The 17,400-nt window shown below is 38.1% G+C and overlaps 1 protein-coding gene across 3 annotated transcripts in view; it reads right to left on the bottom strand.

Annotated features, from left to right (window-relative positions):
- Positions 1-17,400, bottom strand: part of Ncald (neurocalcin delta) — a 400,581-nt gene that overhangs the window by 78,936 nt on the left and 304,245 nt on the right. Inside the window, exon 1 of one of the 3 annotated variants that reach the window (XM_077800668.1) lies at positions 16,239-16,326. The exons of the other annotated variants lie outside the window; for them this stretch is intronic. The gene's annotated coding sequence lies outside the window, so the exon portion shown is untranslated. Of the gene's footprint in view, positions 1-16,238; positions 16,327-17,400 lie in introns of those variants that run through there. 3 annotated transcript variants of the gene reach the window in all.

Below are 17,400 nucleotides of genomic sequence, written 5' to 3'. Positions count from 1 at the left end.
CTAAAGGCAAGACTTGCCTTCAAGGCCTGAAGCAAGCCCTTTATTCTAGTGTCACTTTAAATGCAAGGGTGCAGAACTCGCCTCCTTGTGTTATGTGCTGAGCAGCCTCGTGCCTGGTTGGAACTCCTGGTGCTTAGCCATCTGCCCACAGTGAGAGATCACCCCTACTGGTGGCAGGTGGCTCTTGAGGGTCAGTTGGTGTGAATTAAGAATCACTGAGGAAGTTTTATAAAGTGGCAGATCCCCTGCTGCACCTCCATAGATTCTGACTCAGTTTTGAATTCAGCTCAGGAATCTGCATCCTTCAAAAATGCTGCTGTGATTCTGACTCTGGTGGCTGGAGGGGCCTGTGATTAGACACTATATCTCTCAGGCTCCTGGGAAGATTCCAACCAGGGGCCCTTGGGGCCAGCTCAGGCTGGGGCTCCTCTCCACTGATCCAGCAGCTCAGATCCAGCTGGGACTCTGAGCAATGTGAGGACCTTAGCTTCTCTGCCTGTGTTACCTTCAGGAAGTCACTCTCTCCTGTGCCAACAGCCTTGACTACTGCCAGGGCTCCTGAGAATGTGTCCCCGAGGGCAGGTATTCATTAAACCATTAGTATCCCCAGACCTCATTTTCCTATCAGGACAGCCTGGCATTTCCTGATGCCCAAGGCAGCTTCTGAGTCATACAACTGGGAATATCCTGTGTTACACTGTCATGCATCTAACACCACCCTGCTCATGGACCAGCTGGCTTCATTCTTAAAAAACAAACCCAGTTTGATGCTGAGAAGTTGGGATAGATGAATGTGCCCTATGAGTTAGAGTCTCTACCTCAGGAGGTGAGGAGTGAGACCTACGGGAACAGGACAGCCCCCAGACAATCCTGTGTTCTGGACAAATAAAAGGATCCTACTGAGATGCTTTTAGTAATATAATATTCTAAATGAATGAATTGGAATGAATTATCCTCAAAGATGAGAGATGCATGCTGTGAGCAATACCTGATGAGACTGAATGGCTAAAAGGGAGATGGTGAATGAAGGATGACCATGATCACTTGACCCAAAGCAGATTCCTGTGCTAACCTGGAATAATTTCCATCAAATGTGCCCCTTATCCCCATCTTCAGGAAAGGCAAACCCAGACTCTCCACTAATGTTCTATTCATTTTTCCACTCACTTGACAAATATTTATTGAGCACCTGCTTTGTGGATAGAATAACATATTTCAAAATGAAAAGATTAATTTCAATCAACCAGGAATTGAGAGCCTACTTGCTTCTGACAACGTATCTTTTTTTTTTTTTTTTTTCCTTTTTCAAGTTATTGGAAATAGTAGGCAAGACATTAAGACCTCTGGGAAGGAGTTTCAGGTAGTGATTAGATTTGGAGCATTGGAGCAAAGAAGTTCTATAAAGCAATCTCATGAGCAGCAGATGGATTCTTGAGACTATTATTCTTTACCAATTTTCAGGAGGCAATTTGAGCCCAAAAATGACTTGAGGCTCCATTCCGGTTACCTGTGGTTTTATAATGTTCGTGTGAAGGGAAGGAAGGCTCAATAAAACTAATGCTACTTAGTACAAATATAAGCATATCCTTTAATGTGAGCTTGCAAAGAAGATTGGCATAGGTTTTAAATCATGGTTATACCAAACCATGAGACTGGCTCATGGGACCCATCCTCTTCCTCTTTGCTCTCTTTATATACATAAATTATCCATATGGATAATATGGCATATCAGAGTTGGGAGTGTTCTCTGTAGCCATGAAAGAAATAGCTACAGAGAGAGTAAGACATGTGTCTTGGCCTCGTGACAATCATGCACCAACATACTGGGACAGCCATTCTGGATGTGAATATTATAACACTTCAGGATGGTGGACTATGCACAAGAGCGTACCTATCCTAAATATGTGAGAAAAAGAATAAATCTCTATTGCATAGAAGGTGGGAAAGGTTACTATTGGTAGACAGAAATTTGGGGAAATTTCTAGAAAATAGCAAACTGATATGGTTGGATCAAACGAATAAAAACCATAATATAAAACATATTCCAGAGAGAATAAATAAAGCAGTGAGAGCTATTCTTTCCAACAAAGCCCTGAAGAATTTAGGTGTAGAATCACAGGGAGAAGGAGTCAAGGTCATTCATAAAAAGACTCCAGAATGCTGTTTTCCTTCTCTTTCTACCCAACTCTAAGTTCTGCATAAAAGGGTGGTATAGCAAAGTAGTTCACCCACAAAAAAACGAGGCCTTCCTGATCTGGGCAGTTTGGACAGTTTTAAGTTTGCTTGGCAGCTCCTCTTATGCCTCCCAAGAACCAGCCCTACCATTCATGATGGTAAGTATGGTGGAAAACCAGTCCTCCATCACTGACAAGGAAATGCCATCAGTTACCTCTGCTAGTCAATCCAACCTGCATTTATAAATATGACTGTGTCAACCCAAAGTCCCTGGTTACCTAAAGAAAGCCAAGAACATCAGAGAGAAGGATACAGAAGGACAACAGGACAATGGGGCTCAAAGCAAATAGAATTGAAATGGGACAAAGAGATGGAATCTTGAAAAAGTACTATTTTTAGGGAATTTTGAGAGAAGGCTGTATCTATAAACATGAGGAGTAAAGAATAACTTTTTAAAAATAATCAGTAAGACAGGTGCCATGGCACACACTTGTAATTCCAGCTACTTGGGAAGCTGAGGCAGGAGGATTGCAAGTGTGTGGCCAGGCTGGGTAGCCTAGCAAGGCTCTGCCCCAACTCCACCCCTAGAACGGCAGCTCAGTGTGTGAAGCCCTGATTCAATCTCAGTACCAAAACACCAAAACCAAAAACAAACAAACAAACAAACAAACAAACATATTGTAGAAAGGCTGAATAACTGAAATGAAATAATACAAAAATTACTTTGAGATCCAGAACACAAACTTGAGAATACCTTCTGAATATCCATAGCAGGGAAGAAAGAAAACATGAGAGAAAAGATAAGAATACAGAAGAAATTGATTTCACTTAGCACGATATTCTCCAACTTCATCCATTTACCTACAAAAGCCATAATTTCATTCTCTTTTAATGCTAAGTAATATTCCATTGTGTATATGTACCACAGTTTACCATTCACCTATTGATGGGCATCTAGGTTGGTTCCACAATTTAGCTACTGTGAATTGAGTTGCTATAAACACTGACGTGGCTGTGTTACTGTAGTATGCTGATTTTAAGTCCTTTGGGTATAGACGGAGAAGTGAGATAGTTGGGTCAAATGGTGGTTCCATTCCCAAGTTTTCTAAGGAATCTCCATACTACTTTCCATAGTAGTTGCACCAATTTGCAGTCCCACCAGCAATATCTGAGTGTACCTTTTCCCCCACATCCTCACCAATACTTATTATTGCTTGTGTTCTTGATAACTGCCATTCTGACTGGAGTGAGGACAATCCCCCCCCCCAAAAAAAAAAAACAAAGGCTGAATGTTTTCTCTGATTAGTGGATGCTGATCCATAATGGAGGGGGATCATGGGAAGAATGAAGGAACTGTGAATTGGGCATAAGGGAGTGGGCTTGGGGCAGGAAAGATGGTGAGATGAGATGGACATCTTTACCCTAGGTACATGTATGATTGCACAAATGGTGTGATTCTACATCGTGAACAACCAGAGAATTGAATTATTGAAATATTGTGCCCTATTTGTGTATGATGAACTGAAATGCATTCTGCTGTAATGTATAACTAAGTAGAACAAATAAAAAATGGGGGGAAAGAAGAACACAGAACAGAGATTCAAGAGATCTAACAGCTCCTAGAACTAAGAGACTAATCTCTCATCTATAATAAGTGTTATTGGAGGAGAAGATGAAGAATGTAGAGAAGATGAACATTTCAATAATATAACAGAAGAATGATTTCCTGAGATGAATAAACCTTGAGTCTGATGATTTAAAAATCCCTAAAAGAAATAACAAAAAGAAAGAAAAAGAAAGGAGCGGGGGCGGGGGGAGAAAAAAGAAAGAAAAAAAGAAGGAAAGATGGAAGGAAGGGAGGAAGGAAAGCAAAGCAAGCTATCTGAACACTTTCTGGTGAAATTTACAATCTCCAAGTACAATTAGAAAAATCCTAAAAATTCCCAGAGGAAGGGGAAGCTTCTATAAAGGAATCAAAATACAATAATGGCAGCAAGCTTCATTCACATCTGCTTTTCAGGTTGCTGGAAGATCGTGGAACAAAGTCCATAAAATTGTGAAAGAAGATTATTTTGCATCTTTTTCATATATGGATAAATTAAAAAATCTATAAGAATATAGCCCTTCTGCGGCTTTGAAAAAAATCATAAATATATTCTAGCAAAATTGAAAATGAATCCAAGAAAGGGGTAGACAATGGAATTAGTCCATTTATAATGGGAAGAAATCCCAGAGGAGCAGCCTATATTCAGTCCAAGTCAGAATAATAACAGGGCTTGGTGAAGAACGTCCTTAACAAGATTTGACCAAGAAGTTTAAATTCTTGATTTCATTTCAGAGTTCTTTTTTTCCTCTATTAAAATAAAGCTAAATATAAAGCTTTTTAACTTTAAAATATTAGTAGTGATTTTCTTTAGACATTAGAATATTAGTAGTGATATTTTTTCTTTTCTGTATTTTCTCAATATTCTATCATAAACATATATTAATTCTATACTTGATGCTTAAACTGACCTCGCTGAAGGTAGGTTTATCATGACCAAACTGAATAATTAATCATCAAAAAGTAACCGATGATATATCATGGATGTACTATCAAAAAGTCATGTATGTACTAAAGATTTAAATTTTCTCAGGGTCCATCAGAGAAGATAATTAGAAACTCTTTATAAAGTAAATATACATGAAGGTTAATGAGGGTCTAAGTATTTAAAGCAATTGATGAAATATATAAAACACAGGTGCTTGAAGCAGACAAAGCTAAGCCTCTGGTAAAACAGAGGGTCCACAGACACAATGAGCATTTCTGTATTTTGAGTCCTAGCTCACTTGGGGAAATAATGGCTTCTCTGTTGTATGGTTCATTGTTTCTTCCTCCTCCTCCTCCTCCTCCTCCTCTTCTTCTTCTACTGGGGATTGCACTCAGGGATTTTTTTTGGGGGGTGCTGGGGATTGCTCTATCACTATGCTACATCTCCAGCCCTTTTTATTTTTGTGACAGTTCTCACTAAATTGAATTGCTGAAGCTGGCCTAGAACTTGTGATCCTTCTGCCTCTGCCTCCCAAATTGCTGGGATTACAAGCATGCGCCGCTGTGCCTGACTGGTTTATTGTTACTTCATAAAGTGGCTTGTGGTTCGTGTCTTTATGGGCTATCCTCTTTGCAGTTTACCCTTTAGATATAATTTTGAACTCTGTTTTAAAACCTTTTGCCTTCTTCCCCAAGAGTATCTTTTATTATCCATGATCTTCTCTGGTCTTCACAAAAGAGTTAACTAAGCCTTAGCAACTGAAAATATAAGCCTGTAACTATTAAGAAATAATTTTTTAAAAAGTTGACTCCTAATGTCTTAATGTCAGATTAATTTTAAATTTTTAATTAGAAATTTAATTTAGTTAGAAACCAGCAATTCCTGCTTCAAAGAAACAGTTATCTGAATCTCAAATCATCAAGTTTTATTTTAGAGTTCTTTTTCTTCTATTAACTAAGTAAAATTAAATGTAATATTAAGGGTTGGGGCTGTAGCTTAGAGGTAGAGCGCTTGCTTGCATCACACGTATGAGGAACTGGGTTCAATCCTCAGCACCACATAAAAATAAATGAATAAATTTTTAAAAAAAGTATTGCTAAAATAGTGGTTTTCTTTAGGAAGTAAAATAAGAGTGATATTTCTTTTCTTTTCTTTTTCTTTCAGTACTAGACTAAACCCAGGATCTCAAACAGGCTAGGCAAGTACTCTACCACTGAGCTTCATCCCCCTGTTTCTTCTCTGTTTTTCCTTATTATCTAAATGTTCTACCACAATTGTATATTGTTTCTACACTTCAATTACTTAGAATAACCATTAATTGAAGACCAGTATAAGGCTACTTGAGATTAACACTAGGATTAGAAAATCTCCCAGGTGCAATGGCTTTATTTCCATAGGTAGGATGGCGAGCCCAGGGGTCACATAGAGACCATCCTGCCTATGGTGTCAGTAGGTGATTCAGAACACAGTCCCCTTCCCCTTCATCATCAAGATCATCTGCCCACTGCCTTAGGTCTGAAATCTCTATGTTGTGGAACTCTGGATAAATCATGCCCACTCATATAAACCTAAGGCAGTCCCAATCATTTTAGGACCATTGACAGGGATCTTACCAACTGAAGAGCTTATATAAGAGAAAGAGGAACAACAAGTTTATTTTAAACTCCCTTAAAATGTTCCTATTTAAAAACTGTAGACTGGAAGTCACCGGGGGCTAGTTGGGGGAAAGGGGGTAGTTTAATGGGTGTAGAGCTTCAGCTTGGCAAGATGGAAATTTCTGGAGAGGCCTGGTGGCAAATGGTTGTGCAAGAATGTGAACACACTTCATGCCACCAAATCATACCCTTAAAATGGCTAAAATGGTAAATTCTCTATGTATGTTTGACCAAAATAGAAAAAGTTTCCTGTTTATCTTAAATCCAGGCATGATATTATGTGACTTCAGCGGGATCTACTTTTAGTCAACTTGTAGCCAAGTTTTGTGCCTTAAAAAGTAATCCTCCTGACATGATGCTGATGCAGCAGTTAGCAGCCTCCTGGTCATTTCTTGGCATTAATTTTTAGACTGTTTTGAGGATCAGAGGAGGGAGTCCTTTTTGTAATAGCAGTGGTTTGGAAATTTAAAGTTGGAAGATAACCAACATTTTTGGAAATGAGCACAACAGACCTTAATGATAGTTTCTTCTACAAAATGGAATCTGGACCAGAGACTATATCTTTCTTAAATGGCTTTCACTTTTGAAACATCTGAGAAAACACCAGAAAAAAATAATTTAATAATAAAAAAAGAACTAATATCTCCTTGAATTTTTGTTCAAGTTCTCTAAAAAGAAAATCCCTAAGAGAGGGCATGATTTGCTTTGACCACCCTAGGCAGTTGGACTTTTAAGAGCTCAAGGTTCACCAACATTCCAGGACATTCTTTCTAGAACATTCAGGAGGGAACAAGGCCTCAGGACACAGAAATCAACTTCCATTTCCAAACATCCACAACTGCCAGCAGCATTGGTCTTCGAAGTGGAAAGTATACTTTATGCTCACTCGCAGAGCTGAGATAACTGACTCTGTCCTCCACTGTTTTAAAATATTTAAGTAATTGGTGAGTTGAACAATGCATTGCTGGTTCAATTTCCTTCAGGCATAGGACCTCAGGGACAGTACTCATCTGCAAGCTGCTGTGGAGAGGTTACCATCAACATCAATGTCTAACCTTGCACTTCACCAGAATGATTAACGAACATTTTTGTCAGCTACACAGGATTTGTCCCCTGCTATGCACTGTAGATATACATTATACCTACCTAACTTCTTGCATGGATCACTTACAATACTTTTCTTAAGAATGGCATGTTCTGGGCTGGGGTTGTGGCTCAGTGGTAGAGAGCTTGCCTAGCATGTATGAGGCACTGGGTTTGATTTACAGCACCTCATATAAATAAATAAATAAAATAAAGGTCCATCAACAACTAAAAAACACTATAAAAAAAAGAATGGCATGTTCTGGGTAAGAACATTCTTATAGTTGCCAAACATATATTGAAAGCCAGCGTTCAAAGACTTTAGATATAATCAAATGATATAAAGGGTTAGAACTAAAAGTTCACTGAACATAATTTAGTCTTTCATTATTGTCTTGATTCAAAGATTTTTCAGAATGGTTTGATGTCCCAGGGGTTTCATTATGAGTATTAATTATAATTACATAATCAGTATAGTATAGTTTGATAGAAAATGTTATGAAAGCATGAATTATTCAATTGATTTGGGTTTTATATGAATATGACTTTACTGAGTAATAGATTATATATTTAAAACTATGACAACACACAGCTTCACCTACATACTCGCCTGGCTAAAGGTTAAAAAGCCACTTGTGGTATTGGGGGCAAACGAAAATTCACAGTTTTTAAATGTAAAGGGTTAGAAAATGAGCTGGGGCTGTAGCTCAGTGTAGAGTGCTTGCTTAGTATGCATGAGGCACTGGGTTCCATCCACAGCACCACATAAAAAAACTAAATAAACAAAATACAGGTGTTGTGTCCGTCTAAAACTAAAAATATTTAAAAAACAACAACAGAACTTGTATAGGAGCAAACTGGAGAAAAAGAAAACACTTGGCACCTATTCAGGCTTTTAGCATAACCTGTCTAAAACAAAAGGAATAGTTTTTTTTAGATATAATAACACTATATAACACTTACATTTTTCTGACCTTTCTCTTTTTTCCTGTTGTCTATCAGATCAAATCCAACTTACACTGATAAATTCTAGATTGTTCGTGGACCTACTTTATAGAATACACCTTTTTTCCCCTCACCCAACCATTCTCTTGATTCCAGATGGGCGGGTTTCCTATTTCTGTTACCGAAGATATTATTGATGGATTATCCTTTCACTGCTGTTGATTGTGCCAGATATTCTCCATTTTTTAAAGCCCATAGCTCTTTTCCTCTTCAAAGTCATCTCAATGCCACATATGCTTAATCTATTAGGTGTCCAGCATGACAACTATGACAACCAAGAAAGGTTTTAACCAGGATAGAAAATTCAACTCTGGCCTTTAGCTGCATAGCTGCCCAGCCTACCTAACTGGACTATAACCTTTTCAAAGACTTTGCTGGAACATCTTGGATGTAGCAGGACATGTGCTGATTATTAAGGGTCTAGTGATTGGACCAAGTCTGCTCAGTGTCTATGGCAAGCAAATGAGGGACAACTGGAGGAAGTTTACCAGTCCGTGGACCCAGGTGAGGGAGTTTCATAATTGCCCAACTGCAGGACTCACTGGACGGACTTAACAAGCATTGAATGACTAGATGAATGAACATCTTCTTAGAGGAAAGTGGGAAGATCATCAGAAAGGGGTAAAGTTTAAGCAAGCAAGAAGAGAGTTAGGGGTACAGTTTCCCTACAGCAGAAGAAACAGATGCCTCTTTGAGTGAGGACAAAAGGGTTGCATTTCTGAGGATTCCGAATGCTAGGTTTGACCAACTCATGGAGCTACAGGTCAGCAGAACAGCTGCCATGGAAGCAGCTTTGTTAAGAGGAAAAAGACTTTGCAGAGTGAGCTAAATCTTCCCTGGCCAAGGGAAATTCCTTGGGTTTACTATAAACCATTAGAGCAGAAAATATGCCCAGAAGCATTGGAAATGGGCCAAAAGAGAGTATCAAGGAGACAACAGGGTCTAATGACAGAACACTAGGCAGCAGATTAGACAGGGTAGGTGTGAGAGAGGAGACAAAGATGGAGAAGCCAGGGGAGCAGTGACAGGGAGAGTGGCACAAGGACTGACATCTACTCAGCACGTCCTGCAGGAAAGGTCCAGTAAGCAGGAGGCCATGAGTGAGATTTCACTAGGACATACGGTCTAGCCTCAGTGAAGCCAAATCTTCTCCTAGAACCAGCAACTGCATTTATATGCTCCAAATTTACAAATAGGATGTGTTTCCAAAGCTCATTTATAAAAATTTGGTTGGTTCAGATTTTTTTTTTAGAAATTATTTTAGATTAGGTTAGGTACTTTGGACAAAGCACAAAAGCCTGTTTAATCTATATGTATAGTGTATACGAGCAAACTGGAGAAAAAGAAAACACTACACGTATTATACTTGGTTCTAGCTACCTCCTGGGTTCGTTACTCTGCCTGCCTAAGAAACTACCCCAAAACTTATGAGTTTAAAACAACAATTTTCATTTTGTTTATGAATCTGTACTTTGGGGCAAGGCTCTGCAGGGGTGGTTCATCTCAGTCCACCTGGCATCAGAGGGGGAAGGGAGAACCCATAGCTGGGGCTAGAATCACCTGAGTTGGCTTATTCTCCTGTCTGGCCGTGATGCTGAGTGTGGGCCATGGGCATGGGTGGAGCTCTTTGCTGAAACACCTATTCATGCCACTCCATATTGTCTGGGCTTCTTTCCAACATGGGATCCCAGCGCCAATGTCATGCATGAGATAAACAAAGAGTAATCCAAGAGAAAATGAAATTGTATCTTTTTATCATCAAACCTTGGAAGCATCTACACTATTTCCACTGTACTCTATCAGACTCAACATATGCCCATTTGGGTTCAAAGGGTGGGGAGACAGACAGCACTTTTTGATGGAGACTGGCAAGGGTCTATAAGAACAGGTATGATTATTGCATGCCCATTTTTGAAGATTCCAATCTTGCCACAGCACATAACAATATTTCTAGGGAAAGCACAATGTAGTCCAGCTTGAAAAGCAATACACCATAGTGAAGAAAGAGTCAGGACTTTGCAGCCAAATTTCTAGAGATCCATTATGTGTTCCAATGACATTGAGTGATTGGCTTAAGCTCTGTCTCTTTTTTTCTCATTTATAAAACTGGGATGGTGTGAAAAAACAGTTATTTTGAGAAGAGTCAAGAAGACTATGTTGCTTCCTACACATCAACTATTATAACACGAGGGACACACCTTCTTCAACCCTTTTTCCCAGCCCCTCAGGAGATGGAGGTGGCAGCACTACCAGATATAGAAAATGACTGATAACAGGTCACATTATTAAATATACAACACTTGTTAATTACTATGCCAAGTAAGTTGACTCAAGAATCCATGAGTTGGATACTAGTATTATCCAGATAAGAAAACTGTGACTTAGGTAACTTGCCCGAAGAGTCACTAGCAAGTGGTAGAGACAGGATCTGGGTTTAGATCAGTTTAACTTGATAGAAGGAATCTTAGTCCCCGGAGGACTGGGTGGATCAGAACCCTTGTCCCCAACCTGATTTGTGAATGAGTGAAAAAAGAGTGTTGATATTATGTCTTGGGGTCTTGAGGATATTATTAAAGCAGTGAGCCTTTTCTGACGGGCTAATACAGGAAAGATCAGAGATATATTTGGGCACCCATTTAAGGATTCCTTACAAAAAATAAAATATTTTCCATCATTTGCATAAAACAGGGTATTGGTTAAAAGAAAATCATTCTGTAGGTCAGTCCCTACCGGTCTCATCTATCTCTTAGATGAGATGACAGCCAGCCTGTGGCCCGCTGGGAGTAGGGCTGGAAGTACTGACCTGGAATCCCTGACGCTGGTAGAAAGAGATGGCTCACAAATGAGGCCAGCTGTTCACTGGCTGAAAGGCCTCCTGTAAGGTTACACTCTGGTATAGAATCTATGGTTTTGTTTTTCTTCTGTTTTGATGTCTTTCCTCTTAGAAAGGAATCTCTTTTTGACTACAGTGGCCCAACTGGCCAGGGAAGCATGATTGCTGGTGTCCACAGGTCTCTGAGCAGTTGATTGTAAGTTCCACCATGGCAGGGGCCTTGCTTGTCTTGTTCGCCACTGCATCCCAGGTGTCTAGTCTGATGCCTGACATATAGGTACTCAAAACTGATTGAATGCGGCAAAGAATGAATATTTGAATCAAAGCTCAAGCAAACAGAAGTCAAAGTCCATAAGGCAATCAGGATTCTCTATGCCAGTGATAGATACCACCCAAGGATCACATTGTGGAGGGACTTACAATGCCTAATATAATCCTAGATCCACTTAATACATGTTTGCAGATTGAGTGAGCCTGCTGCATCTGATCCATGATAAGACATGGGAAGGTACAGAATGGGATAATATAGGTGAGATGGTGCTTTTATTATATCTCCAAAGATGTGGTAAATATGGTCACAAAATTGATCATGGCCTGAGTTGTATGATTCATATAAGAGTCTGTGGGAGTCCTGCTGAGCAGACAGCCCAAGAACACAACACTGTTCTCAACATTTGCCTCTAATAAATGGGTTTAAATTCACAAAGTAAATACAGAATCAACATTTTTAAAAAATTATCTTTTCATAAAGGCAATATGCAGGGTTTCATTTTCCTGAATCAGTGGGACAGAATTCAGAAACTGTGGACAAGGCACCTATTAAGAGAGGCAACAGCTAGAATATTTTCCAGACTAGAAAGTTCTTTCCTGAAATTTAAATATAGGACTTCATTATGATCTGATTGTATTCTATTTTATATTAACATAAACTAAAATTTAAAGTGATGCTATGTCTTTAACTAAAGGCATTTATAGATATATATTCTAAAAAAACACAACCCTAAATTTAACCACCGAAATAAAAAGAACAGACTGTTTTTAGTTTGGAGAATGTGGCTCCAGTGAATTTAAATATTTATCATATAATTTTATATCAAAGTCTTAATGAGCGCTCATTTACGGCATCACTTCTGGAAACAATAAAAAATGCTATATTTTGGAATGCTATTTCTAGTTGGACTTTCATCACACGGCATCATTTAAATAAAAGCTGATTTCATGAAAAGTAATGACACATTCCTTTCTGAACTTAAAATTCCAAACATCTATGATCAAGAAGCAAAATACAGCCTGCAGTCAGATATTTTAGACTTTTTCCAAGTTTCTTTCTCACGCTGCCAAAGATCCAAAGTCTCCAAAGCAGGTGTTCTGTTCTAATCCAAAGAATAAGAAATGTTCGAGAAATCCTCTTTCGTAATTCTTCTGAGGACATGCAAAGAAAAATTACTAAGCTTCCATTTCAAATGCAAGGAATTTGGATTGAGTTTAAGCAACAGCTTGTACAAAATGTCATAGCTCCTATTCTCTTACGCTGAGATGGTGGATGCTGATGTAATAGAAAGGATGGCTTTGGACCCTCTAAAGGCAGGGTGGTGACAGCAGCCAACCAACCACAAAGCTACCCAATTGCTTGGAGAGGAAAATCCAGCTACCTTTTCTGCACATCCAAAGTGAATTGGGGAATGAGCCCATCACTTACACAAGTCACACTAAACAATATTAACCTTTCCTGTATCGATCTTAAATGTCCCGTAAGTCCAAATAATGTTCTGTGTTCAGAGTACTTGGGAAATGTCCCTATTTCCCGTTTCATTTTGAATGTGTCCCATCCTGGAGCCTTCAGGCAGATAAATCTTAAGTAAGTGCAAGTAACATTAACAATTTGTCAATGCACACACACACATGTGCTTTCCCTTAAGTGGAAAGTCACATATGGTCTTTAATGCTCACTTCAAATGTCATGAGCACACAAAGTCCCTTCTTCATCTACAATCTCATTTAGCATTCAGCAGGGTAGGGGATGTGGCTCAGTGGTAGAGCACTTGCCTAGCATATGCCAGGCCCTGGGATAAATATCCCCTTGTAAATAGCTGTAAGTCTTCTATGGCCCAAGGTTTGAACACTGAGTTTTCCTCTTAACTTCAATCTAATCAGGTAAGAGTTTCTCAGTGCAGGTAACATAAGACTGCTTATGGATCTCAAGGAGGAAAATAAAGGAAAGATACAGATTAGTAGCCATGTAAACATGTCATGCAGAATTTAGAAAATATGATGAAATTCATACACTCAGAGAATAAAATCAGATGTAGTGAAACTGAATGTGAAAATGAGGTTATGGATATTGTCCAATGAGGTTCTGTAACCTTTTGGCATCACTAGCTAACATATCACTTAACGTGGGTGTGAACAGATTTCAAGAGGGCCCAGTGAACTTGGATGGGAAAAATATTAGATCTTTATTTTCACAACCTCAAACTGAAATTTAGTATTTCCTTCAATTAAAATGTAGGCCACACGCCATGGCACCTGAGATATTTTTGCCAAAAGAAATCAAGGTATTTTCACATTCTATTACAGTTGTCATAGATATACTGACTCAATTAAAAGTGTCATTTACTCTCACCACTATGTCAAAATCATGGTGGTTAGTATATCTGCTTCTAGTTTGTATTATTTAATAATGGATTATTAACAAAGAACATATCACAAGTTTTAAAAATTTGGTGACAATATTTTAATAAATGTGGTTTCCTTTGTAACCCTGCATGCTTTCCTTTATGTATCTAAAAACATCATTCTAAAAAGTTTGTATGTTTCCCCAGGCTACCAAAGAGGTCCACGGCACCAAAAAGGTTAAGAATCCCTGAAACCATACACAAAGCATTTAATAATGCAACAGCCAGGTTTCTAGAGTAAATCATTCCTTGCCAGCATCTTTTGCAACTGAAACAAACTTGACCTTGAAATCAACACAGTCTCATTGCTGTAAATAGACAATTCTGAGGGGTCATTTATATATTGCCATAAGAAAAGACTTACAGCTTTCAGAGCATCTCTGCTTTCAGAGCATACGATATTTTCTTTCAAATTTGCCATTGACCTTTGCCATTAACACTGAATTGTTCTCTTGTATTTTATACTGTTGAAATCCAGTCTATTTTATAAGGGTGTTAAATACAATCATCTTTGTCTTTAATTTAAAACAGAGAACCAAGGAAAAACTATCATGATACTACCATAATTTGAGTGAAATAAGTATCAAAGCATTCTCCATCAAAGACAGTGCTTCTAAATGTCAGTGCTAACTGATCCTATCCACGATCAGTTGAAATACTACTTATCAATTAACATATTGTTAGAGGTATTAAGAATACAGACTCTGGGTTATTACTATTAAATAATGAGATGATGTCTCAGTAGATGTGCCTTGAATGTAAGCATATTAGATTTTTGGAAAATCTTCCATGGACACTCTGATTAAAGATAGATTTATCAAATGCCAGCAAGTTAAATGAATTTCTACTCATTGAATGCTATTGAGAAATCATTGATACAACCACAATTATTCACTTATCACTGTAGCTAAGTACTACTCAAAATTTTCACCTATAGGAGTAAAATAAATAACTGTTAGAATTCTGAAACTAATAAGAACATAAAAAATAAAAAGAATGTATTGAATTGAGATATAATTCACATGTAATGATAATTCTCACAAAACCTTCATATAGAGAGTCATACCAGTTTTTTCTATCCCTTAAAACTCTAGCTGTTACTATATGTGGTTCTCTGAAATTTGCTTTTTTTTTCTGTTATATTTGCAAGATTCAGAAACCTAGTTATAAATTTCGGTTTCCATTACCTTCAGTACCATATGTTTTATTCAAATTATAAGCTACAAAATATTCCAAGTTGTGTGCAATAAAAGGAAACCTAAAATCACTGAAGTTGGAAATGAAATGAACTAGCAACAATGCAAATAAAACAATTTGTAGTAGAGTGTGTTATATGGATAGAGAGATAAAAATCCTTATTAACCACAGTTACAAAATTATTCATTCGAGATCTGAAACAAATTTTCAAAATTTATTTATATCTGAGTTTAAGTTAAAGTAGACCTAGTATCAATGATACATTTAGTTTTAGGGCCATCATTTTATTCTCTAGGAAATCATTTCAATTTAAAAAAAAAACATAAAAACAGCTTTCATAACTCCCTAATTAAAAAAAAAAAAAACTGTCCAATGCCATTCTCTTCACAGTTGAATTTCCAGGGGAAGACACTGAAAATGTGCACTTTGCCTTAACAACCCAAAAGCGACTGCATGACACATGTAAAGGTTCCACCCCAACTTCCTTGGCATATTTCAGATTATTTGTCTCTAAACAGGAAGCTGTTGACAGTTTTCCCTGGCATTTTCAGAATACCAAAGGCCTTATTTACAAGAAAAATCCCAACTTTCAAAGAATAATATTCTTTCCCACTATTCCCATTGTTGCTAATTACGAATGCCCCAAACGAGGTAGAAACCAAATTCCCCACTGTTGTGTGCTGATTGAGAATCGGAATGCACTTGCAAAAAGCAAAAGTTAGTTACACATTGCACAGCAATGCTGGAGTTTTTAAACCCAAAACGATACTGAAGGGAGGAGGATTCCTGGAATTCAAGAAGTGTATTTGGCTCAAGCTGCAAAATCCATATCTCTACATAACGCCGAGAGCAAGTGTTGAGCAAGAAAGGCGATTATATTTTAACCGACTTCACAGAACATTAATCCAAATTTAACCAAATTCCAGAGGCTGCACGAAATTCATGACTGGAAACTGCTTCACATTCTTTGCCGGGCACAACAATAATTGCTCATGAACACAAACTTGTAAGAGGTAAAAGAGAAGGGAAAACCACAAGGAGCTATTAAAATATGGAACTATTGTACATAAAGCAAACTCATTACCTCACACAGAAAGAAGTGCAGGATTTAACAGTCCATGCTCCACAGCCCCCGGGAAGCAACAGCCACGGCAGCCGCAGCCTCGTCCAGCATCCACCAGATTCTTACAAGCCTTTGCCTGTGCGGACTCAGCCACAGACTCTGCCTCTAGCTGACGTCAAAGTCCCTGTCACATGGCCAGATGAAAGCCAAGAGAGCATTGGTTGTCGTAGCAACCACAGAATGGCTCTGAAATTATTTCAATAGGTCATCTGTCACTGTGGTGTGTGTGTGTGTGTGTGTGTGTGTGTGTGTGTGTACACAGCACACAATCATCATGGACAGCTCTTGACAACCTCAGCTCCCAAAGTTGTGACTCAGAAGTACCTGCAACTTTCCTCTTTAAGGTTTCTGCGTCTTTTCTTTACAGTTACTTACAGGAAAATTCATGCTGCTCTGAAGTTCATTGGTCTCACTATCATTAGCATGAAGTTTGCATCTCTCTCTCTCTCTCTCTCTCTCTTTCTCTCTCTCTCTCTCTCTCTCTCTCTCTCTCTCTATATATATATATATATATATATATATATATATATATGCACTTCTTTCTGTGTGAGGTAATGAGTTTGCTTTATGTACAATAGTTAGATATTTTTATAGCTCCTTGTGGTTTTCCCTTCTCTTTGACCTCTTACAAGTTTGTGTTCATGAGCAATTATTGTTGTGCCCTTTATATATACATCTTTCAGTTTATGAAAAATTCTGGAAATAGTTTTCTTAGCAAATTAAAGTTGGTTGTAAGCAAATGAGAAAACCAGAAACACAAAGGGAATTGGAAGAAAAGATACTTTTAAAATGATGTAAGGGCTGGGGTTGTGGCTCAGTGGTAGAACATTTGCCTAGCATGTGTGAGGCACTGGGTTTGATTCTCAGCACCGCATATAAATGAACAAACTAAAGGTCCAAATAAAATAACACCAACTTTGTTTTAAAAATAAATAAATAAAAATAAATTTAAAAAAAAATAAAATGATGTAAGAATTCACATCAATGAGACTGTGCTAGGGACGCAAAGAAAATAGTCAAATGATCCTGACGCCAAGCTGAATGTGGAAAGCAAGTAAGACATTCAGGATGTGTGCACTGTATATTATCTATGCAAAAATGATGACCCACAGAGTTTCAGAAC

This window comes from Urocitellus parryii, chromosome 7, assembly GCF_045843805.1.
Source record: "Urocitellus parryii isolate mUroPar1 chromosome 7, mUroPar1.hap1, whole genome shotgun sequence".
NCBI lineage: Eukaryota > Metazoa > Chordata > Mammalia > Rodentia > Sciuridae > Urocitellus > Urocitellus parryii.
This window is presented reverse-complemented; position numbering and strand designations above follow the sequence as displayed.